We start from the raw sequence: 25167 nt of genomic DNA, 5'->3' as shown, positions 1-25167 counted from the left end.
ACTGAGCCACCCAGGGGCCCCTCAGGTTATTTACATATTGTCAATTCTATGAGTTTTTTGTATATTTGGGGTATTGCACTTTTTTTTTTATTTTAAGTAATCTCTATCCCCAACGTGGGGCTCAGACTCACAACCCTGAGATTATGAATTGAATGCTCTATGGCCTGAGCCAGCAAGGTGCCCCTCTTTGTATATTTTGGATAACAATACTTTCTTAGATGTGTCTTTGCCAGTCTGTGGCTTGTCTCCTCATTCTCTTGACATTGTCTTTCACAGAGCCCAAGTATTTTATCTTAATGAAATCCAGCTGATCATTTGTTATTACTTACAGAAGGGAATTACAAATACTGAAAGTCTGGCTGAATAAATACAGAATTGAGGTTGTTATACAATCAAGATATTACAAAGGTAACTACTGGAACAAACCTTCCTAATTATCAAAAGAAATACAGAAAACAAAGCAAGCAGTCTATATAGTAAAATATTTATAGATGGTATAAATACAAAAAAGTATAACAATAGGACAGAAGTAAGACCAAGCATACAAATAAGTAAATATAAAAAGGGCTAAACTCAATTATTAAAAAGAATTTTAGACTGAATCACAAAGCAAAACTCAAATCTGTGCTATATAACAGAACTACAACAAAAATAAAATGATTCTGAAGGGTTGAAAACACAGGATGAGTTAAGAGATACCAAAAAAAAAAAAAAAAAACCCTCAAAAAGCAACATCTTAATAACATACAAGGCTGAATTCAGGCCCAAATGTATTAAACTAACCAGAAAAAAGGGGGGCAGTATATATAATGCTAAAGATTATAATTCACAGTAAAGATGAACAGTTAATGAATATCTGTGAATCAATTTTGCAACAATATTTGAAAGCAACAGAGGATATAAGGAGAAATGAAAGAAAAACCTAGGTAGTAGGAAACTGAAAGTCATCTCTTTTGGTCCATGGCAGATTGGTAATTTAAAAAATAAGTGAAGATCTAGAAGGCCATAATAACATTATGATCTAACTGTCATATATGGAGAGATTCTGAGAAGGGAGATGGTATGGACCCGGCGGACAAGGTTACAGAGGACACTGACAGAGTGTCACCTGTGCCAACAGCAAAACTCTCAGTCTTCTCAGAAGTTTTTAACAAATGGAATTGCTTTCTTTGTTGACCCATCTGGATGCCTACAATCACAGTGCCTTGACTTGACCTATTTGCTAGCTGCCAGCTAATCTGTAGCTCACCCAAAGAAGAGAAAATCCATGGTTTCCAAACTGCAAAAATATTCCCATTTTTGCCTTCATTAGATGAAATTAACCCATTACTGGTTTCCTTTGCACAAGTAAATAGTGTACTGATAATTATTATATCTAAGTTTTCTTTGATAATACTAAACTCTAATGTGAACTTTCACCAAACTTGACTATTTATTAATCCATAAAGAAAACAGCAATCAACTCCAAAATGTAGAATTAACATTGTATAGTCATGGTAGAAAACATACTTCCATGAAAATTCAATGAAAAAAATACAAATAATAGGACCAAAAATAAAACAAAGTCAAAATGCCAACAAGAACAAGTAAACCAAGCAAAAACAGAAGGAAAGAAAAAAGATAAATGCAGAAATTAAAGAACTATAAAAGAAAAACCTGATACATGCCTGAGTGCAGCTAGACAAAAGAAAACAGTTTAAAAACTGAAAAGGAGGGGGCACCTGGGTGGCTCAGTCGGTTGGGCATCTGCCTTCAGTTCAGGTCATGATTTCCAGGTCCTGGGATCAAGTCCTGCATCAGGCTCCTTGCTCTGTGGCAAGTCTGCTTCTCCCTCTCCTGTGATCTCTCTCGCTCTCACTCTCTCTCATAAATAAATAAATATATTTTAAAAAATTGAAAAGGAGGAGGTAAAATTGCCACTATTTGCAGATATGATTGTACACCTGGAAACTCGAAGATAACCAACTGAAAAACTACTACAGACAATAAGCGAATTCAGTAAATTGGGTGAATAAAATTAAAATAGCTTTCATATATACAAACAGCCACCAGTTAGATTTAATGAAAGATATATTTAATTATAATGGCCACCAAAAGAAGATAAAATGCCTAGCAATAAACATAAGAAATGTGCAAGATCAATGTGAAGAAAACTTTAAATACTGTGAGTGACACAAAAGAATACTTGAATAAGTCATGCCGTATTTTTTAAAGATTTTATTCATTGAGAGAGCACAAGCGGCACGAAGGGGCAGAGAGAGAGAAGCAGGCTCCCCACTGAGCAGGGAGCTCGACATGGGGCTCGATCGATGATCCTGAGATCATGACCTGAGCCGAAGACAGATGCTTAACTGGCTGAGCACCCCCGTCATGCCATATTCTTAGAGAGGAAGCATCAACATCAACATCATAAAGATGACAATTCTTATATTCATCTATAAATTAAACAACCTCACAAGCCAATTTTTAAAAAATGAACTAAACAAGAATAAACAGGAAAATTCTGAACAAGGAAAATGAGGGGAGATGAGCTCTCTGACATATTAAAATATATTACAAACCTGCAATAAATAAGTCACTGTGCTACGGGCAAATGAGTTGACAATTCAATGAAACAACAGAAATTCCAAAAATAAACCTAAACCTATATGGAATTTTATATGTGATAAAGGTAGCATCTCAAATCAGTGGAGGAAAGTATGGATTATTCAATAAATTGACTTGGGTCATCTGGGGTAGCCTTCTGGAAAAATAAAATTGATCCCCATCAAAAATTTAAATTTTGATCAAAGAGAAACCATGGAAGAATTACCTTTCTAAGTATGTGTAAGAAATCTAGAAGCTGTATAATTAATTTTTTTCTGCATGACAAAAATCACCATAATCAAAGTTAAAAGACAAGTAACAACATGGGTCAAATATTTGCAATTAATCTCCAGGCAAGAGCAAATTTTCTTAACATATAAACACAGAATGATATAAACAGGCAGTTCCCAGGAAAAGAAATACTGATGTCTCTGAAGAAAAGATGCCTAACTTCATTTTGAAGTTTGATAACAGTGTTGGTGAGGTGGTAGGCCTTATCCTACTTTACTAATTGGAAGTGTCTGATGAAGCAAATTCTAGGAAGGGCAGTTTGGCAATATGTGTCACAATTACAAATGCAAAAATACTTTAACTCAGAAATTCCACTTCTAGGATTTTATCCTGCGGGTAAAGTTATATATATTGAATGTGATAGGTACAAATTATTTATTTCGTCATTGCTGGTAAGAACAAAAGATTTTAAACAACCTAAATGTTCATCAATTGGGGACTTTGTTTTACTATTACAGTGGCATTTAAAAGAACAAAGATTTATATAAACTGATACAGGCAGTCTCCAAGATATATCAAAGCATAGAGTAATGCTAACCATTATACCAATGCTTACAGGGTCTTATGAGGAGTCTTTTTTGTCTATCAGTGTCCACTTGGAAAATGAAAAATATAAAGCAGAATGGCATAACTAATCATTTCTTTTGGCACCTTTACACAAATACATATTTACATGATCAGTATATTGAATATGTAACTTTCTACTCCACAATACATAACAATATTTTTCATGAAATTAAAATATATCCAAATTAAAGTGTATCCAAATATGTTAGAGTTGTTAGTATTAAATTATATGAATACAATATATTTTAACCATTTTGCAATGTTTTGAAATGATTTAAAAAATGCTCTAATGAACATGTATTTTACCACTTTCCCAACAATGACCAGGGGGTGTTGGTTATGAGGCTTAAAAACATATCTCAGAGGGGCGCCTGGGCGGCTTAGTCAGTTAAGCCTCTGACTCTTGGTTTCTTCTCAGGTCATGATCTTGGGGTCATGAGATCGAGCCCCCATGTCTTGCTCTGCGCTCAGTGGGGGGCCTGCTCAAGATTTTCTCTTCCTCTGTCTCTCCCCTGTGCTCGCTCTCTCTCTAAAATAAATAAATCTTAAAAAAAAAAGAAAAAGAACATATCTCAGAGACCAAAGATCTAGACTGCTCTTCCAGGTGTGTTTTTTCATGACATTTTCTCTTGTATGAAAGCAACTGAGATAGAATGTAAGAGCAAGAACCAAATATTTGCATCAACATTCACGTGATTTCTGCAGTGCCTTTTCCTCTAAAGCCCATCCACCAGGGATCAGGGAGAGTGTAAGTTATGACCAGAAAGCAACAGGTGTTACGAGAGGGGTGCCCTGATGTCCAAACATTTTCAAGTACAATTAATGTAAAAGGACATAATTACATTAATTGCATTACATTGATGTATTACAATTAATTAATGTCTTATATCAATGGATGCATTTAGAGTTCACAGAGCTTCCTCATAGTTTTAATCTCATTAAAGAGATTTTATTTATTTATTTGAGGGAGAGAGAGAGAGCACACAAGTGGGGGAAGGGAGAGGGACAAGCAGACTCCTTGCTGAGTGCACAACCCGATCTGGGGCTCGGTCCCACGACAGTGAGATCATGACCTGAGCTGAAATCAAGAGTTGGATGCTTAACCAACTGAGCCACCCAGGCACCCCTCTCATTTGAGAATTTTTAAGAATGTAAAGGGGAATATTAGCTTCATGTTATAGATGATGAAAACTGAAGCCCAAAGATTTTGATTGTTCAGTTGCTAGAGAGTAAACCCCAGGCATACCATCTGCTGTGCTTCTATGAATTTTGACAATCCTCATATTGGCTACAATCTGAAAAGAGAAAAAAAAAAGATGACATTTTATCTTTTTTATTTTTTATATTTACATTTATTTTTATTTTCTGTATGCTGTTCAATTCTTCCTAGTTATAAAATGTTTAATGTTGAAACACTACAAGTCATTGAATCCAATTTTCTAATTCAGCATTAGTGGGTCATGAAATCAACTTAGTGGATCAGAGTCAGCAAACTGAATAGGAAAGAATGGAATAGAATATATGAATGTACTGCCCTTGTAGGAATAAGTATTATTTTATTAAACATTTCTAACTCTACGTCACAGTCAAAAACTTGAAAACACTACTTAACCCCATGTTCCCAAACAACAGGGTGCATAAGAATCATTTAGACCTCAAGTCCAAGGGATTCTGATTCAGTAAATCTGGACTGGGAATCAAGAACCTGCATTTTTAGAAGGCACTACATGTAGGCAGTTTTGATGCAGATAGTCAGGAGGGTGTACTACTGCAAAACAAAGCACTTTTGCTGTATATGCATGTCTTCTCCAGAAAGTTCCCAAGATGAAGAGACATTCTTTGGCTGCAGAAAGCCACCTCGGTACAAAAGTGCAGGGCTAGGTGGCAATGTGCCCACAGATTACAGCCATGTCCTCAGGTCGGTCTGCAGATCCTTCCTATACCTGCCTCCATCCTTAGATATTAATTTACTGGGCCAGCGACATGTCTGAGAAGGGTGACAACCATGGCTAAGATCTGGATCTCTTACATGGTTAAGTGCCATATGTGATGTGAGCTGGTGTCAATATGTGTACTCAAGTGCTCTTTGACCCTGATTATTCTTAACACAACTGTGAATACTTTTACTAATTAACTACTGCAGTACAAGGCTTCAGGCTTTGTGCTTGGCATTAGAGGGATTACAAAGATGTCTGCCCGGGAAGTCTTCTTAGTCAGCTACCACCACTACCCCATCCCAACACATGGAAAGCAAGAAAGTGGCTCAGCAAATATTTTGTCTTTGCTTCTTGCAGCGGTGCCTCACGGTTTTCAGATGCCAGGGAGGTGGCTAATAATCTGAGATGATGGGATTGTATCCTCCAACGCTACCCCTTTCTTCCTTCTTTCACACAGCCAAGTTCATGCACTTAAGGAAATATAACCTCTGCTGGTCCTATTATCAAGGCATCACAAAATAATGTGTCATCCTAGAAACCATGTTCTCCAAAAGGTCTTGAGAAATACATAAAGGATTGTTTGGGTATGTGCTGCAGTATTAGCAATTAGTCCACTTAGGAAGATTCACATTTTACAAATATTTCTCCCAGTGAGGTGCTAAGTGAAAGCAGTCTTTGGGTTATAGAGAGGCTCAAAATTCCCTTAATCATAAATCACTTTAGGGTGGGCCACTGGGTAAGTCTAACTGGTTCAAAGACAACTAACTTAATTTGATCATCTCAAAGGATGTTTGTAAAAGGGTTTAACATAGTTATTGTTGGGTAGTGCGACTGTGGATGATTTTAATTTTTTCCTTGGTAACTTTGTGTTTTTTCTACAGTAAATATGGATTATGTTTACAATTGGGAAAAATACATTTTGTTTATTTTTTTTACCGATAATAAAAATCTTCTCAGATCAAGTAGACTGACTTCTTCACCCATGCTTCAAAGAGGTTCTAGATGAAAGCCATAGTAAGTACTCATGCAGGTTTCTTTTTAATAGGATCCCATTCTCAGTGCCCAAAGATGTTACTGAGCAGCAAACAAAAAACCAGCAGGCTTTCAAGAATGGTCATTTATTGATTCAAAAATTGTAATATATCAACTTCACAATAAATCAACTCATTCTATAACTACAGACAACTCTAGGTGACCCCAAACACTTACATTAAAACCCAGAGGTCTCTGGCTACCATAATAATAACACCCTCAAATAGAGCCCTCAAGAAGATGGTGATGGTTTTCCACTTTGAAGAGGATACATTTTCAGCATAAGGTGGCTTTAGGAGGAGGGGATTCCAATAGACAAACATGTGCTCGCACTGTTTCCACAAAAGCAAAGCAGTTTTGCCAACTGTTAGAAACATGATAAAATCATAGTATATAAATTGTAAACAAAACATGTTCTGTCTGTTCCATAACAGTATAAAAGCATGTTATTTTAATCCAAACAGAAAGGCTTAGCCATCTAAAGCCAAATAATCTAAGGCTCCCACTTCCATCCTAATGTTTTTTAATATGGTTTGCCTAAACTTTTGGGATGCCCTCTTCTGTGGACATTTGAAGAAGAGTGGGCTCTGTGGAAGCCATTCCTGCATGACTGTTTCTATGACTTTGGAAGAGTTTCCCACGTATCTATTATCTAAAATAATAGGGAGTCAAAGATCTTGAATAAGATTAGATCTATCATGAAATCCTCTGAAGATGGCCAACCAAGACTTCCTCCACTCAAATGTTACCACTATCAATTTCTTAAAATCTCAGGTGCTATATGGAGACAAGCATTTAGGGGAGAGAAAAAAAAAAAAACAACCCAAAGCAAAATATTTAAAATAATCATACCTGCTTATTTTGAATGTTTACCGAATAGCAGGGTAGAAAAAGTCCATGTTGACATTTTGTTCACCAAAGCATTGTCATCACCAGAAAAAGAAGAAACCTCAGAATCTGATCCATAACTTGGAAAAGTATGGAAAATAGAACATCACAAGAGAGATCTGAAAGGTAACATTCTAAAGATTTGGGGGATGACATTTTTGTCCATACTAAACAGGAGTTTTCACTGATTGTACTGAGCATCACTGGACTTGAAAATCTGTTGTTTTTTTCATCATGACTTAACAGACATCATTGCTCCGCAAGGCAACTCCCACGCAGGTAGCTGTGACTGAGGGTAGTGTCTAGTTTCATTCAGGAGCCTATTCTAGGGCTCAGAGAATATCTGGATAGGGCTGTGGATAAGGCGTGTATGGCACAGACTGTGTTACTTACCCCAAAACTAATTCAGCCTCTGTAACAGAACCCAAAATTTTAGCTGGGCACATGGTCATGTAGCTAAGATGACTTTCCCAGTCTCCCTTCCAGTTAGGCATGGCCATGTGACTAAGTTTTGGCCAACAAAATATAAGTGGAAGCATTGTTTGGGACTTCCAGAAAGTCTCCTTTAAAAGTGAGGGTGACAGAGATGCCCAAGAACACAGACCAGTAAGTGGGGGAGCTGGACTCAAACTCCTCTGACTGTGTGACTACTGCATGCTAAGGACAGGGTGAGATCGTGTGAACCATCCAGGGCAGAGTTTGGCAAGCTTAGGTCTGCAAGCTAAGAATAATTTTTACCTTTTTAAATGGTTGAAAAACAATCTAAAGACGGTTTGGGGGCAATTTCAGGGTCTATAAGTAAAGGTTCATTGGCACACAGCCACATTCATTCACTTACATGTTGTCTCTGGCTGCTTTTAAGCAGAGCTGAAGAGTTGTGACATGACCTACAAAGCCTAAATTATTATTGGGCCCTTACAAAGTAAGTTTATTGATCCCCGACCTAGAGAAAGGGAGGAGGTACGGCTCCAAGAGGGTGTGTGGCTGGGTAGGGACAGTGCAACTCTGGTACCCATTCTAGAAGTTCAAGTGGGCCAGGAGATGAGGTGTCACACTGCCTAGTAAAATCAGTTGCTCATCAATATTTGTGCACTTGACAAAAGAAGATGCAAGTATGGCCAATGAGCACACAAAAAAGATCCTCAGCACTAGTAGTCATCAAAGAAACGCAAATTAAAAGCACGATGAGGTACTACTACACACCCACTACAATGGCTATAATTAAAACTACATATTGGAGAGAATGTGGAGGAACGGGAACTCTCAGATATTGCTGGTGGCAATATAAAATGACACAATCACTCTGGGAAAACAGTTTTGCAGTTTACTATAAATTTAAGGATGCACTTACCACATGACCTAGCCATTCCACTCCTAGGTATTTATGCATGACAAATGAAAACATATGTCCAAACAAAAGCTAGCCCCAAATGGGAAACAATCCAAATGTCCATCAATAGGTGAATGGATAGACAAACTGTGGCATATCCACACAGTGGAATAATACTCAGCAATAAAAAGAGACAAACTACAGATAAATAAACAACCCAGATGAACCTCTAAAACATTATGCTGAACGAAAGAAGCCAGACCCAAAGAGAACACATTCTATACATGTCCCCCACTTTTTGAAAGTTTGTGTTACGTGACTTTGCTTTTAGGAAAGACCTGCAGGAGTACCTGTTTTCCCTAACCAAAAGAAATCCAGAGAGGATATTCACTTTGATGGAAAAGGTGTAAGGCAAAAATGGCATCCAGTGCTTGTTTTGCAGCAAGCCATTATAGGGGCAGCCCAAACCCCAAGTAGCAAGAGCAGCCCCACGAAGCTCCCTCCCCAAGAACTACACTCAGCATCTCAGCATCAAGCTGCCATAGCTCTGAACTGTGTCTGTGAGCATGTTCTTTATCCTGATTTATTTTGTGCATTTGTTAGCAAGATGCATCCCTTTTGGGGTCTGGGAACACTCAAACAATCTTCCATATAAATTAAGGGTAGGGCGCCTGGGTGGCTCAGTTGGTTAAGCAGCTGCCTTCAGCTCAGGTCATGATCCAGGAATCCCTGGATCAAGTCCCGCATCGGGCTCCCTGCTCAGCGGAGAGTCTGCTTCTCCCTCTGACCCTCCCCCCTCTCATGTGCTCTCTTTCTCTCTCTCATTCTGGCTCAGATAAATAAATAAATAAATAAATCTTTAAATTAAGGGTAAATGCTACTTTGCTTTACACCATTTTGGCTAATGAAGGCTTCATAGGAATGCTGTCAGATAGTGGGGGCAATCCGTAACTCCAGGAAAGACAGGTTTATTCCGCACTGATAGAGCCTCATCTCATGGGTGTTACTTCCAATGGCTGCTTGGGCCAGGGACTTGGGTGGGGGAGGATTTAGTGGGAAAGGGGACACGGAGACCTTTTAGGGTAATGCTAATGTTCTGTATCTTGACTGTGGTGGTCGTTATATAGGTGTATGTATTTGTGTATTTTGTTGTATGAGTATTATTAAGTTTGATTTAAAAAAAGGGTGCCCACGTCTTCAGGACCCATTAACAGGGTGGAGCACTGACGCTGAGTATAGCCGTGAGTCCATGCAGCCATAAGAAATCCACATGGAAGAGAAGAACAGAGATGAAAACCTTACTTGCCAGACAGATTTTTCTGATCCTACAAGGAAGTGGTCCTAAACAAAGTCCTCTTCGTAGTCTCCTTGCCGTGGGGGATCTTTGAGCCGGGAAAGGCCAAGCTTTTGTCCTACATCAAGGGTTGCAAAGCTCCTGGAAGTGAGGCCTTTAATACTTGGACCTCTGGATTTTTTTAAATTGAATTAAAATTATGCATACCCTCTTATTCAGTTCCTCTGAAGATGCCAATCAGCAAGTGGCCAGCCCCCTTGGATTCTTCAACTGGCAAAAGAAACACATTTACCAGCACCAAAAATGAAGTCAGTTGGTTTGATCTAAGTCCCTGGGGGAAACCTGATCCACCAAGGTAACTGGACCTAATCAGTTGGAAGTTGAGGATGTGGATGCTGGCAATTAAGTCAGCTTTAGTCTCCCCTAAATCAAAGTGGTCATCCTTCCTCGTAAGAAACATAGTTGCTCAGAGTTGAAAGAGTAACAGTCCAGCCAATCTGAGGCATAGGGACAAAGCTCAATAAAATCAGCATCTGCATTCTCCTTTGAGGTAAAACATGGATGATGGGGTTTGTGCTCCCGCCACTGAACTTACGTGGAGATGGAGGCAGAATGGTTTTGTCTGGGGAGGGCACATGGTGGCACAGTTCGTAAGGAATAACAGAAAAGCTTCTCTGAGGCTCCTTCCACAGGAAGCCTGAAGCAATACCCAAGAGACAAGGATTGTTGAGGGAGCCAAGGAGGGATTCAGGTAAGAGATCTGTTTTTGCAAGCCTTACCAGAGCAGAGAGAGGGGAGGCCGCTTCATTTTGCCTCTCAATGGAGTTAGAATTAAAAAAAAAAAATGTTTTTGTTTAATACCAGTTTCAAATAACAACCAAGATAAATCCCTGAGAGAAATCACAACATAATATAAGGACTCTAGGGGGTGTCTGGGTGGCTTAGTCGGTTAAGGGTCTGCTTTCTGCTCAGGTCATGATCCCAGGGTCCTGGGATAGAGCCCCACCTCAGGCTCCCTGCTCAGTGGGGAGTCTGCTTCTCCCTCTCCCACTCCCCCTGCCCTCTCTCTCTCTCTCACGCGCTAATAAATAAAAAAATCTTAAAAAAAAAAAAAGAATATAAAGACTCTAGTCCTAAGACAATGAGACAGGTAAGGAAGACACCTTCAAAGGAAGGTACTTAAGGAAAATGGGAACAATAGGGAAATTTATGTTTGATCTAGGCTCTTTGAGCCAATTACACAAGTCCAGGATAAAGGGTGGGACCCTTATCAGTGATCTGTGGTGGGTGGGAGGAAAGAAGAAAAGGGCCTTAATGTGAAGCGTCTCAGGAGACACACAACCACCGAAGAGAATGGAATTTATAAAGCTATCAATTCAATCTACTCAGTCTAGAATTCTACTGGTGAGGGTTTCAGGTCCTGGGGCAAGTCCTCAGAAGTAGCCAACGACAAATGAAGAATGCATTCATAGTCAAGAGAGGCTATGGCGACCCGGGCAGTATGCAATGGGCAGTCAGGGCAGGAACCTGAGAAGCCGTGTCGGAGGCCATCTCAGAGGAGAGAGCGCGAAGCTTGTAAGAAGCCAGGTCAACCTGCAGAATGCTGCGAACTGCGGAAGAAGCCGTGGCATAGCTCTAGGGGTGATGCCTGTAGCTGCTGCAGCAATCTTGCTACAGCTTGATGCTGGCATCATAATTACACACTTTCCCACACCAACACAACACAAAAGGTGGCAGAAAGAGCTGGAAAGAGCCTGTGTCCTTGATGACATCACGGGGCCGATGAGCAGAGGCTACCAACCCTGAAGCCTGCCCTGCAGTTGGACACAAAATAAAAATTACGCTAATTATACCAACGCACCGGGCGCTGTAATCTAGGACTGTCCTATTCCAATTAGGATGAAGCAACTGTACATCCGACAAACTCAGATGTGTGGCCGTAGTAAGTGTCCCTGTTATTCAACGCTTGCTGGTTGCCCTCAAGTGAGAAATGCAACAAACCTTCACTATCACAGAAAATGTGCCTGGGAAGATAAACACCCTCTCCGTGCAATTTTACCACAGGTATTTATCTTTTAGGAATCATGTCTAAATTTGCATTTAAATTAAACGCATTAAATTACAGATAAGTACAATTACAGAAGGGGTGGGGGTAAAAGAACCACTTAAAATATTAACAAAAGAATGTTCCATTAGGCCATCCAAACAAGCTAAATAATCTCAAACTTGGTTTTGAAAATTAGTTTTACTCTTAGGGCGCCTGGGTGGCTCACTTTGCTGAGTGTCTGACTCTTGATTTTGGCTCAGGTCTGGATCTCAGGGTCTTGAGATGGAGCCCAAGGTACTACCGTGCTCAGCGGGAAATCTGCATCCTCCTCCGCCCTCTCCCTCATCCGCCACCCCCCCCAACACCGCACACTCTCTCTTTGTCAAATAAATAAAATTAGTTTTATTCTTAAAATTGTAGAGATACTTTTCAATCTGGAGGCTGAATCTCGAAGGTCCATGACTCAATTTTCTCCAATTTGAGGCTTTAGTTGTTCATATTCAGTGTATATAATAAGCTTCAAGGAGGGCCTAACCTGTGTCCCAGTGTGGTCTTCCATAACTTTTTGAAAGCATATATATATATTTTTTTTTTAACCTGTAATTCTTTTTTTTTTTAAAGATTTTATTTATTTATTTGAGAAAGAGAATGAGAGAGAGAGAGCACAAGAGGAGGAGAGCATCTTCTTTTGTCAAGTGCACAAATATTGATGAGCAACTGATTTTACTAGGCAGTGTGACACCTCATCTCCTGGCCCAGGATCATGATCCTGCCTTCAGCTCAGGTCATGATCCTGGGGTCCTGGGATGGGCCCCGTATAGGGCTCCCTGCTGGGCGGGAAGCCTGCTTCTCCCTCTCCCACTTAACCAACTGAGCCACCCAGGTGCCCTTAACCAGTAATTCTTATTTCACTGCCAAAAGGAATAATCAAAATTTAGTTTCTGCTTAACTATTAGCAAAATTTATATACAATCTAATCCAGTATTTGTACTCAAGATGAATTACCAAATACAATCAACTTCCTCCCTTTTGTTTCCATCCCCACCACCCAACATCTCACACCTGGGTGACTGGTCTTCTCTCCCGCACTCTGCCCCACTCTCGTCTTTCCTTCACCCTCAGCCAAGGAGATCCTCTCAAAACTCAAATAGGACCCCAAGCTTCATCTCCTCCTCACTCTCTCCCCTGTGCCACCCACCCTTTCTTCTACCTCTTTCCTGAATGTTCTCCCCTATCAGAGATTCTTACACATTCAAGCCCTTTTATCTGGGAACACTTCCCTTCTTCACCTAGATAACATTTAGTCAGTCTTCAGCATGAGCATCATTTTAAGACTTCCCTAACACAGTCAAATTCTCTTGTTATATAGAGTCTCATATAACCTTATACTTCTTCCTACTACCTGTGAGATTTGCATTTTTATATTTCTGTGTGGTTCTCTGGGTACTGGTGATCTGTTACACTAAACTATAAGCTTTATGAGCAGGGGTTTTATCTGTTTTTACTCATCATTACATGACCAGAGTTGAGCACAGCAGTGGATGCTTAATATATGCGTTGGATGAAAAAAAAAATGTTGGCAAACAGTTTACCTCATACACAATAGTCCCAAAAGAAACATGAATCTTACCATTTGTTTGTTTGTTTTTCCTGGTTGTTTCCAGTGATCAAAGGAACTCCAATATGGAATCTGTCACTAAAAGATTCTTCCTTTAAAAACATGTAATGAGAAGACAGAAGTGGATCTTCTCAGCACCCACATGTTTTGGAGGCTGGTGGGAGACAATGGATGGCATAAAAAGAGAGTGCCCAGAATGCAAATGTCCTATTACTGTGACCACAAGATATCAACACAAGCACCATTTCCTTCTCTTGTCATTAGAAACAGCTTCATCAAGTGAGGAATTACTCAGCCTTCTGCTTGCCCCATTCTCTGAAGCTGACATCCTACACATCATTTGAACCCTAGTAGAAACTAGAATCCTATTCAATCTAATTTCAAAGTAATGATACCAACTCTATCACTTCGTTTTCTCCTTTTTAAGGATGAGTTAAGACTCTTTCCTGAATTTTATTCTTGTGACACCAATCAAGGCATATAGGAGTGGGGGTTGGAGGGTAGGGAAACAGTAGCTTGTCCACAAATGTTAGGTTGGAGGAACTGGTTTAATCTTAACATCTTAGGGGCACCTGGGTGGCTCAGTTGGTTAAGCGACTGCCTTCAGCTCAGGTCATGATCCTGGAATCCCGGGATCGAGTCCCGCATCGGGCTCCCTGCTCAGCAGGGTGTCTGCTTCTCCCTCTGACCCTCTCCCTTCTCATGCTCTATCTCATTCTCTCTCTCAAATAAATAAATAAAATCTTTAAAAAAAAAAAAAACTTAACATCTTAGAGGAAGTATCCAATGGTTATAAAATCTTCTGTGAAAAACGGCCTTCATTTTCATTTTCTGAGGCCCCCCCCACCACTTTTTTAAAATTTCATTAGGTTGTTGTGTTTTTTTTTTTGTTTTTTTTAAAGATTTTATTTATTTATTTGACAGAGAGAGACACAGCGAGAGAGGGAACACAAGCAGGGGGAATGGGAGAGGGAGAAGCAGGCCTCCTGCCAAGCAGGGAGCCCGATGCGGGGCTCGATCCCAGGACCCTGGGATCATGACCTGAGCCGAAGGCAGACGCTTAACGACTGAGCCACCCAGGCGCCCCAGGTTGTTGTGTTTTTTAATTGTTTTTGTAAAAGCTTCTACTAAGGAAATTGGAAGTTCCAAGGCAAGGTCTCTTAATCTACAGTGATAAACAAGTATTTAGTGATCATGAAACGCTCGAAAACATATGCTAAATTCTGAGCGTATGTTTGGGAGTGCATTTTTTCTGGAGAAAGACTCGATTTTATGTCAGATTCTGTCGCCAGCACCTGGTACAGTGCCTGGCATGTAACAGATGCTTAGTAAATATCTGAGTAAGAGAATGAGAAAATCAATGAATAGATATCCTTAAAGACACTGAGAAAGAATGGATGGAAAAGTAAGTTATCTGATACCAGGAAAACAATGGTGTCACAGAAGCCAAGGAAGAGAAGATTTCAAGAAGAGAGAGTGGTTCAACTGTCATTTGTTGAACAAAGGTCGTCAGATAAGGTTTGAAAAGTGCACAGTGGATTTAGAAATGCAGTGGTAGTTGGAGACCTTTAAAACTGATAGTTTCAGTTGGGGTAAAATACTGTAGTTGGTTGGAGAATGAATAGGAATACAAAGTAAGGAACAGTGTATAGAGACAACTCTTTCATAAACCATGTCTGTAAAGAAGTAAAAAACATAATGGAAAATGAGTTCCTATAGGAAGGTTTTACTTTTTTAAGATAGAAAAGACTTGAAAATGCCAATGGGAAGGAGCCACAGATAGGTAAAGGAACAAAGGTACTAGGAAGCAGGACTGGGAAGGGATCCAGAGCCTTGCATCAGAAGAAGGTTACCTTTTCCATTGCGAAAGGAGGGAAGGACAAAGAATGGGTATCAATTAAGTAAGTTTGAAGGTTTGGTGGTACTAATTTGAGAAAGATTCCGTCTTATGGTTTTTCTTTTCTCTGAGAAAATGAGAAGTAAAATAATCTGCTGAGTGAAGGAGTACAGGGGATGGTGGACACAAAGGTCTTAGGTGAGCAGAACTTTAATATAGCTCCTGTGAAGAATGCGAGACAGGGAAGAATTGCCAGGTAAAGTTGTGAACATAAATTTGTTGTGCTACTGATGTCCTCCGATGTGTGGTTTTTCTCTAGGAAGTCTTTTAAGCAGAAAGGGGTTTCTAAGAAAATCCCTACTTCACTAGAGGCTACCTTCTCTCTTGAAACTGAGTAACTTAAATTCAGGTTCAGAATTGTGGTGAAGATAAAATTTATGTATGTAATACAGAAATTATGGTGCATTTAATATTAAAGGGAAGAAATCATTGGTATTATTTTAAATACATAGAAAATAAAAGTTTGCCTTTTAAGTACCTAAGAATGGCAACAGGCAAGGTTTTTTTGTACAGGGAACCAAAAATCACTGTCAAAACCAAAGCCCTAAAATAACTACTTACAGGGCCACACAGGTAGGCCCATTAACTGGAACAATCAGCTCTCAAGAGCTTTATCCTGTTACTTAAGGTGATAATGTCAGGGTCAACAAATCCATGACAAAAAGAGGGACCTCTAGTGGCGCCTGGGTGGTTCAGTCGTTAAGTGCATCTGCCTTCAGCTCAGGTCATGATCCTGGGGTCCTGGGATGGGCCCCGTATAGGGCTCCCTGCTGGGCGGGAAGCCTGCTTCTCCCTCTCCCACTCCCTCTGCTTGTGTTCCCCCTCTCGCTGTGTCTCTTCAAAAAAAAAAAAAAAAAAAAAAAAAAAAGGGACATCTAGAGAAAGAAATCCAGAAGAAAAACTGGTGAGAAGGACTGTTCTAAAACCAGTCGGAGGACTCTCTCCTGTCTACTCCATTGCAGATAAAGCCGAGTTCAGTCTCTCAAGTTCAGTAGTACCTGGTCATCAAGCAGAGGTGACATGTCATGTCCAGCTCCCAAACTGATGCATATTCTCTTTAGTTTTCCCCTCCCTCTAGCTACAGACACCCAGAAGTAGCTAAGGGCATTAAATACCTAATCACTGTTACTTCCCTCTATGCTTCCTGGCTTGGCTTGAAACTTACCACGAGGGGTAGTTAAGGAACCAAGGGCTAAGGTGAGTACTTTCAACACTCTCCATCTAGTCAAACCCACTCTGTCCCTAAAACAGCTCAGCAGTCCAAGCATGGAAGTACATAAGACAGCTGGTTTGGAAGGCAGTCTAAAGTGGTCGGGAAGAGCACGGTTTTGAGGGGCAAACTGCTTGGGTTCATATTCTAGAGACACTACTTCGTAGACAGAAACTGTGTTTTAGTTTCTTCATCTGCAAAATGAAAATAATAATGCCTATCTCATAGGGCTATTATGAAGATTAAAGGAGACAATCCTGGTCAACTGGAGGTTTGGAATACAATAAGCACACAGTATATGTTAGCTATTATCGTTTCTGACCTATGGTTGGGTTTTCTTGAATAGGTTTAACAGGACAAGATTGCAAGAGTCTTGTGCAGTGGTTGAAGTGATGGGAAGCGAAAAGAAGAAACTGACAGGGGAGAGTAGCACAGTCAAGGCCCTGGTGTTCTTGAAGTATAGATGCACTGGAAGTCATTCGGTCAGGAAGCTGGGAAAATGGGCAGAAAGTAGAAGAGTTTATTTTAAGTTTTTAAGGGTGAAGTTGACATAAGTGATGACAAGGTCCAGGGAGTGGGTGGCTTTATAGAAAAGGTAAAGGTCACTGAATTTGAGAAGTTGAAGCAATCAAGAGACCAGGATATTGCCTGGGTTACCCACATGGAATTTTATGTAACTTGGCTTAAAGGTGGGACTCGGGAAAGGGAGAGAAACTGTGAGTCAGGTACCAAAGTCTTTGGAGAATGCAAGGAATGAATGAGAATGACACACATGGCCAGAAAGCACCCGAAAGCGATGCAGTCTGTGTGAGCATGCATAAGGATCAGAACTGAGAAGCGGGGAAGCCAACTGCTCCTCATGATGCCAACTGAGGCTAGTTAGTGGGAAAAGACCATCCTTGGCGAAGGATGCTAAGTATTTTACATCGCTTAGGAGTCCAGTACAGTGATAAACTGTCCTATCCTATGTTAATACTGTCCCTGTTAAGAAACACAGCCACCAAATTATTTAGAGCGCTTCTTCAAAGGATCCTGACTATCCAAGGTATCACAGTTCTATGAACCCCCTCTCCCCCTTTTAACATGCTCTCCAGACCTCAGGAAGGATCACCTGTGTCTCTCTCTCTACCCTGTACATACTTTCACCACAGTACAGGTCATCCTTCCTCGCACTTAATGTGTTTAAATGTCACTCTCATATAGGTACTTCCAGAGTTGTGGCAAGGTGTAGATCTTTTCATGTCTGTCTCTCCACCCTGTGTAGGCATGCATTAATAAATGTCATTTGTTAGACAAGAGACTTCTCACAGTCACCAAATTAGAAGGCAGAGCATAAAAATAATTTTCTGCCTATGAAAATGGGTCATCAAGACTTTAAGTTTTGACTATAAAGAATGATTTTCTAGGGTCCCTGGCTGGCTCAGTCGGTGGAGCATCTGACGCTTGATCTTGGGGTTGTGAGTTCAAGCCCCGCGATGAGTGGGAGATTACTTTAAAAAAATGATTTTCGAATAAATATTAGAAAGGAGATGCAGTACTTCTTCACCAACTTGCAGCATAACATTTCTAAACACCCTCTATTAAAAGAAGTCATGGTTGAGACCTCAAAGGGAAAAAAATCAAAATTTGAATAAGGTTGCTACGTGAACTTGCAAAATCCTTTACCTTTAAAGTACCAAACTGAAAACAATAATGAATTAGCAACATTCCATTTGTATTCCTTTTCTAAAAACTTTTGAGGGATTTACTTGCCCTAGAGTTTAAATGTGATACTTATAAATAACCAGAGAAGGTTTTAAAATTTTGTTTCTGGTTTATTTTCAAGTGTCCCATGACTTTCTGATTTTATTATTTTGATTTATATTTATTTTATCCAAATGTCAGATTTTCCAAATCATATATATTTGACATAAATTCTTAAACAGGTGGAGTATACAAAACAAAATGAATGTATCCTAGGATTTTATCCAGATGAAGTCATATGAAATCATAGCTGGCAGGAGGTTAGGGAGGTTGGCAGCCCAGGAACGGGGAGGGGGTTTACTGATTTATTTATAGGGAAACAAAAAGATGAAGAAAAAAAAGATGTGAAAATAGTAGAAGTTTTAAAAAAAAGTTTTTTGAGGTGGTACAAAGCACTACCATTAGGTACTTAAAAAAATTCTTCAGTTATTGAACTCAATGAACATATTTGTCCCAAATTTAATGATAAATATCACTCCTCCTTCACTTCTCCAAAACTGTACCGGAATAAGCCTTTAATCAATACACATAAACTTCTGTAAAAACCTCATAAATTGAGTTATTTCATTTGAACTTATAATGTCTCGTGGGCCCTTGGCCTTATTCTCCTTTGAGTTTGGGGCTTCGGGAAAGGATACGTTTATACAGCCGGTGCAAGGGAATAAGCACGAAGAGAAGTGAACACTACTCCCTCCTCACTATTGCATAGGCCGTGACTTATAAAAGAATAAAACACTGTGTTTTCTATGAAAAGGTGCCCTGAGAAAAGCAAACTGATAGTGGAAATTCAGAGTAGTGGTTAATGTTCATCCAGTAATAATATGCTGTAATGTGATACAGAGCTTTATTTTAGTGGCAGAAATTTTAGTAGCTATGTAAATTTTACTAGCTATGTATTTTAGTCTTTAAAAGGTGGGTATGTAGGCATATAGCTTTTCCAGAATTAAGTCAGGAAAACAGTATCTATAGTCATATTTAGGAATTAAAAGGATTTTGAACATTCTAGATCTATCCATCATGAATGTAAAATAACTGCCTGTACCTTCATGTTTAGATAGACCATTGTGTTGTTCAGGGTAAGAATTTTTTTTTTTTTTAAAGATTTTTTAAATTTATTTAACAGAGAGAGACACAGCAAGAGAGGGAACACAAGCAGGGGGAGTGGGAGAGGGAGAAGCAGGCTTCCCGCGGAGTGGGGAGCCCAACGCGGGGCTCGATCCCAGGACCCTGGGATCATGACCTGAGCTGAAGGCAGACGCTTAACGACTGAGCCACTCAGGTGCCCCAAGGTAAGAATTTTTTTTAATTTTTCCTAAATCCTTTTTTTGATGATAATTCACATGTTGTTAGCTTTTCTGGCCACAGGAGAACACTTAGCTGATTATCACCAGAAAATAGTCTAGAATTCTGTAATAATTACTGTGTCCCCTTCCTGGGTTCTAACTGAAAGTACAGACCTCATCCGACATACTATAAATATAGTTGGGATAATCTCTTTACTTACATTATCTTACACTTAGGCACCCCAAAACTTGAATACTTTTCTGCCCATTCACAGAGTTTCAACATATCTTTCAATTATAGTTTATTTTCATCATTGATAACTCAGACATATTTAATATTATTTGTATATTTGGAAGGATGGTATGTTTAATCACCTCCAGAATACACATAAAAATTTAATAAAGATATCAAATAACATTTTCCAACTTTTGTTAAAATGAAAATCTCTATATAATTAATCAGTGTTCCCATACTTTTGCAAGTTTAAAAAAAAAAGTTTGATGCCTTGTTAAAAACTCTATGGCAGCATTTCGATTTTTACTATACCTCTTCAAGGTACAAAACGTACCACACACTTGATGACAATCAATAACAATGCACAGAAAAGATGTTTGGAAACAAAGAGACTGTTTTATAACAGTACACTCCTGAACCCAAAAAATGTTAGCAAAATATTTTTGCACTGTTGATAGTATTCTGTTTTACATCAAATTCAAGTCAAACAGTTTTTTAAGATGTTGTATTTGTAATGCAAAATGTTTGCTTAATTCATTCAACAAATATTTACTGAGCATTTACTATGCCAGGCATTGTTCTGGGTATTGAAGATTTAGCAATGAAAAAGACAGGAATGGTTCCAACTTTCCCACTACCAAGAAGCTTGTTTTATCTTGAATCATTCATATTAAAAAATACATAAACCAGCAATAAGTTAGTCAGTCACGTCATAGAATTGGGGTTGAAAGGAGCTTAGAGATCATTTATTATATGTTATCAATTCCAAGATGCACGTTATTTTACATTTTGACAATGTGAAATCAGTCACATCTTACAATGTGGTCAGACCAGGCTGCACTCAAGGGAGAGTTGTCACTGCCTGTGCATGTGCATCAAAACTCAAGGAACAGTGTCAGAGGCTTGGAAGAAAATACGGGAGACAATGGTGAAAGGACTCTTAAGGATTCTTGATGACTCAAGACTCCATAAAATATAATAGTTGATAAAGTGTTCATTTCTTATAGGAGAGGAAAATGAAATTCAGAGAGATTAAATGACTTGCCCTAATTTACAAAGCAGGGTAGGTGGTAGTACCAGAGCCCAGGTCCTAACTTCTATTCTTATTCTTCTACCAAAGTCTTCAAATATATGGAAAGAAAGGCTCTAGAATATGGCTCTAGTTTTGGGACCATGGACAAGGAACTTAATCCCTCTTTGCCTCAGCTTCTCCAACTGTAAAAAAAGGAGTTTAACAGACCGAACTCATGATACTGTATTAAGTAAGATAATGTATGTATAGGACTTAACACAGAGTTTGGCATATAGTTAGTGCTCTGTAAAACTTAACTATTTGAGATCAAATTTTACATTTGGGAGGAAATTTAAAGTGACCAATTATCCTACAAATATTGCTCACTATTATGAAGCCCACATCTAGTTATCTAACTAAAATACTGGAAAATAAATAAACTGGTCAAATGTTTGAACTGATTAATACAATAAAAATTTCCACCTTAACAATGCTTTGTCCAGGTCCATATGGTACTGTGCCAAGAACCCAGTAGACCTACCTGCAAAAAACCATACAAAAAACTATGATTATCAAGTTACTAAGGACTCTACTGTGTACAAATGCATTTATAAATACAATCTGAAACAACATATAAACAAGAAAAAATATTCAAAATGTGTAAACAGTTCATTTATTTTTGTTTTCTATAAAATACGATTACAACCATGTATATTAATACTTGTACAAGAACAAGTTTGGGACGTTAAAATGTACCATGAGGAGACATGATTTGGTCAGAAGTGAGAGTATTAACTGTTCACGATCAATATATTACTTTATATGTTGTAAAGCACTTTTTTATCCATTATCAACTCAGTGCCTTGCATATAGTATAACTGTAAAAATAAATCCCAGGTGCTTTCCAATGTCATTTTGTTTTCTGTTCAAACAATGGCATGTTTAGAGAAGGGGTAAATGTCTACATTTCTTTTTTTAAGCATTTCTGGTTAGCTCTTCTAATTTTGAGAGTTTAAGTGAAAATCCAAATTATAGCACACTATGTTTTATGGGGTCAACTTGCTTTACATATTAGTTTCTATATTTTGTTATAACATTCTATATGTATTTTTACATTATGAGTTCATTATATATTTCAGACAAATAAAAATGGTTTCAACTGAGGTTCTGAATGCAACCGATATACAGTTAAGCACTTAAAAAGTCGTTTTAACTACTAGGAAATGTTAACCAATCAACTCACATTTGTTCCTGTTTCACCTGAAGACAAAACCTATAGGCCACTGTGCAAAGAGAACTAACTGAAATGAATATATCTGTATTTAGAATTACTGTATTTGCAGAAGCCTCTCGCAATTAAAGTCTTATCCTGAGGTACAATTCTGGTGTCTTCGTGTTTCATCATGACAACTGCGCAGTAGCAAAGTGCAACAATTTTCTGAATATTTTAAATATTAGCATATTGTCTCATACCAGTTACTTTAAGAGTGCTTTCGTTAAAAAATCTCACAAGCACTAACATGTTATCCAAATTTAAACCTTAAAAGGAAACCAACCCCATACTCAACATGTATAGTTTCCCTATTAATTCTGAAACTTAAAACTCTGAAACATTATTAGTTTGCTTATATTTGGGATTTTTAAAAAACCAATCGCATACTTCACTATACACATCCTGGATATTATTCGAGGATCAAAGTCTAATGCTGAGTATGGTTGGGTCAGCAGAGAAGAGCCCTATGACCAAATATGAGAGCCCCAAGGCAAGGTGTATGTCGGTCAAATACAGGAACCAGACTCCAATGGGACAGCACCTTGAGGATGCCTGCATTTGGTGGGGCGCCCCAAACCTCTGGTACCCCAAATATCCCGCCGCGCCCCACCCCTCTCCGTCCTAGCCTCTGCCCCGCCCCTTCCTCCCCCCGCCAGCGCCCGCATTAACCACGCAATTCCAGGGCTAAGCGGGGTGACGGAAACCAAAACCCGGCACACAAGGAAGGCCCAAGCAAGAAGTGAGGCCCCACCCTGCCAAAAGGAGCGACTCCTCTAGAAAAACTTGGCGGCAAGCTAACAGGAAACGCGGAAGCGCAGTTCCTAGGACGTTTGGGGCACCCTGCCGCCCAGTAATCTCATCTTTTGTCCTTTGACAGGCCTCCATGAAGCCCCAACTCTGAGCGCTTTCCGGGCAGCTCTTGACTCGATCTCCTTTGCGGTCCCTCACTGATGGTAGCCATGATAGTTGCATCCGGGTATTTCGAAGAGTCGCCGCCAGAGTCTCCCGGAAGTGACGCGAGCGCGGAGGGATTTGCTTTCGGCTGAGGTGAAAGGGATCCGGAAGCGGGTCCGGTAGAGACGCTGGGGGTGACGGGGAAGAGTTGGGAGTTTTATATATTACCACCTTCTTGTAACAGGTTTTACGCGTCACGTGTTGTACCCAACACCAGTATTGCCATGCCATTTGAATCCTTTCTTCACAACAGGTCCAGGAGGAAGAAATGGTATCGTTTCCATTACGGGGAAATTAAGGCCAGGAGAGGGCGAGTGATTTGTCTAAGATAATACAGCTCGTATTGGAGCTGCTCTAATCCCCTCAGTTTGTCTGTGGAGCCAGTGCTTTAAATTTCTTCTGTTATGTTTCCATATAGAAAACCCCCAAACCCCTGGTGCTTGCACCTGGCAGGCCACTTCTGCAAGGGCGTTCACCTTCAGCTCAGCATTGTTGTCCTTGGAGTAGGGCTAAGCCACAGCCGCCGTGGTCTTTGCGGTGGACAAAGCCGAACCGTGTGCCGTGGTCACCTTCGTTAACCCAGTGTCTTGCGATTTCACTTGGTCTCCTGCCCCTTGACTCTGCACGCGGAGGGTTCTTGCTGCCCTCAACCACCGGTTAACTGAGGGAACTGGCACTGACTGTTGGCCGCTGGGAAACATTTTAACCCCTGTCAAGCACTTGTAAAGTCAAGACTGTTCGGACAGCTCGAGGCCCGTCATCATCGGCAAATAGTCTCTGGCAGTAATAAAGGCCTGACAACCATTATCTTGGACTTTCCACCGAATCAGTTGTTTCTCCTGGTTTCCATTCCTTTAGAATATGAGTGAGAACCAATACTTCGATCTTATGTCAGCATTAACTATAACCAGCCTTCAAATGATAAAGTGTGAATAGCCACTCAGTCATTTTTTTCTTTGTTCCCCGCCCCCCCCCAGAGGCTAGCAGGTGGGGAAGTAGCAACACACCCCAGCACCTCCCTAGAATGGGACCTCTCAGACCCATGGGTGTCAGAGGTCCCAGGGGCACCACAACCTCAGGGGAGGTCAGAGCCCAGTGCTAGACATCATGGGGGTGAAGTAATATTTTTGTAAAAACAAATTATGCATAGTAAAAAACAAATACATCAGAATTAAGAATGATTGTATTTGAAGAGTGGCCATTTATTTTCTTCTCTCTTTATTTTCCACATCTGCTACAATTCTTTTTAATATAGGGAAATAAACAAATTGACCACAGTAAACCTTTCTTAATTCCCTGGTATTATAATGACAAAAGGCATGCTGTCATATTTTGACAATTGATAGTCCTTGATACAAATTACAGAGAGGAATTCTTTTGCTTGGAAAAGCATTGGGTTTCTGTCAGGATATTATCAAAGTATAGTTTTGGTATTGATGTTTTTCACACACCTTTGTATAAAAATATACTACAGTCAGAAGTTTTTCTTCTAAAAAAGGAGTGGAGGATTTGGGACCCTTGAAATTCTGGAGAACAAGTATAAAAAGCTACTTTTATTCTGCCTTCTTTGGGGTACACTTTTAAACAACTTACCAGGTTCAGATAAAAGCAAAATAAAGGTTTCTCTATTCTATTTCTGTATTCTACTTCCACTATTGCTTTTTAGCAACATCTCAAGCAGTGGCACTACAAGAAATATAGTGAAAAGATAGAAGAGAAAAAAGAAGGGACTGGGGAGGAAGAAAATGTAAAGGAATAAAGGAAAATGCTGATACTGGGGTTGAGGTTGCTTTGAAATTCCAAGGTAGCATGTAACAACCCTTTCATCCAAGTTTTGGCCCATGACCAGTTGCCCACACAAACAGATTTACATATACAGTGTTCTCACTCACACATTGAGCACCCACTATGATAATTCTTACCAAAATTTCAGCTTTATACTCATACAAATTAGACCTATATTTTAACAA

The 25167-nt window shown here is 39.6% G+C and overlaps 1 long non-coding RNA gene and 1 other non-coding gene across 2 annotated transcripts; both read right to left on the bottom strand.

Moving 5' to 3' along the window:
* Window positions 1-607: 607 nt before the first annotated feature.
* On the bottom strand, window positions 608-23761 carry LOC141374654 (uncharacterized). Its single transcript, XR_012381704.1, has 5 exons — window positions 22995-23761; window positions 21454-21511; window positions 13603-13744; window positions 4691-4739; window positions 608-3988 (listed from the first exon to the last, which is right to left on the bottom strand). It is a non-coding gene; the product is annotated as an uncharacterized lncRNA (long non-coding RNA).
* Window positions 23762-24224: 463 nt separating this feature from the next.
* On the bottom strand, window positions 24225-24314 carry LOC112831012 (small nucleolar RNA SNORD88). The gene has a single exon (XR_003210058.2). It is a non-coding gene; the product is annotated as a small nucleolar RNA SNORD88 (small nucleolar RNA).
* Between the last annotated feature and the right edge of the window lie 853 nt (window positions 24315-25167).

The sequence above is a fragment of the Callorhinus ursinus genome, unplaced genomic scaffold, assembly GCF_003265705.2.
Source record: "Callorhinus ursinus isolate GAN/ISIS: 27379988/994484 unplaced genomic scaffold, GSC_fseal_2.0 scaffold20, whole genome shotgun sequence".
Classification (NCBI taxonomy): Eukaryota; Metazoa; Chordata; class Mammalia; order Carnivora; family Otariidae; genus Callorhinus; species Callorhinus ursinus.
The sequence above is the reverse complement of the archived record's forward strand: the minus strand, read 5'-3'. Positions and strand labels throughout refer to the sequence as shown.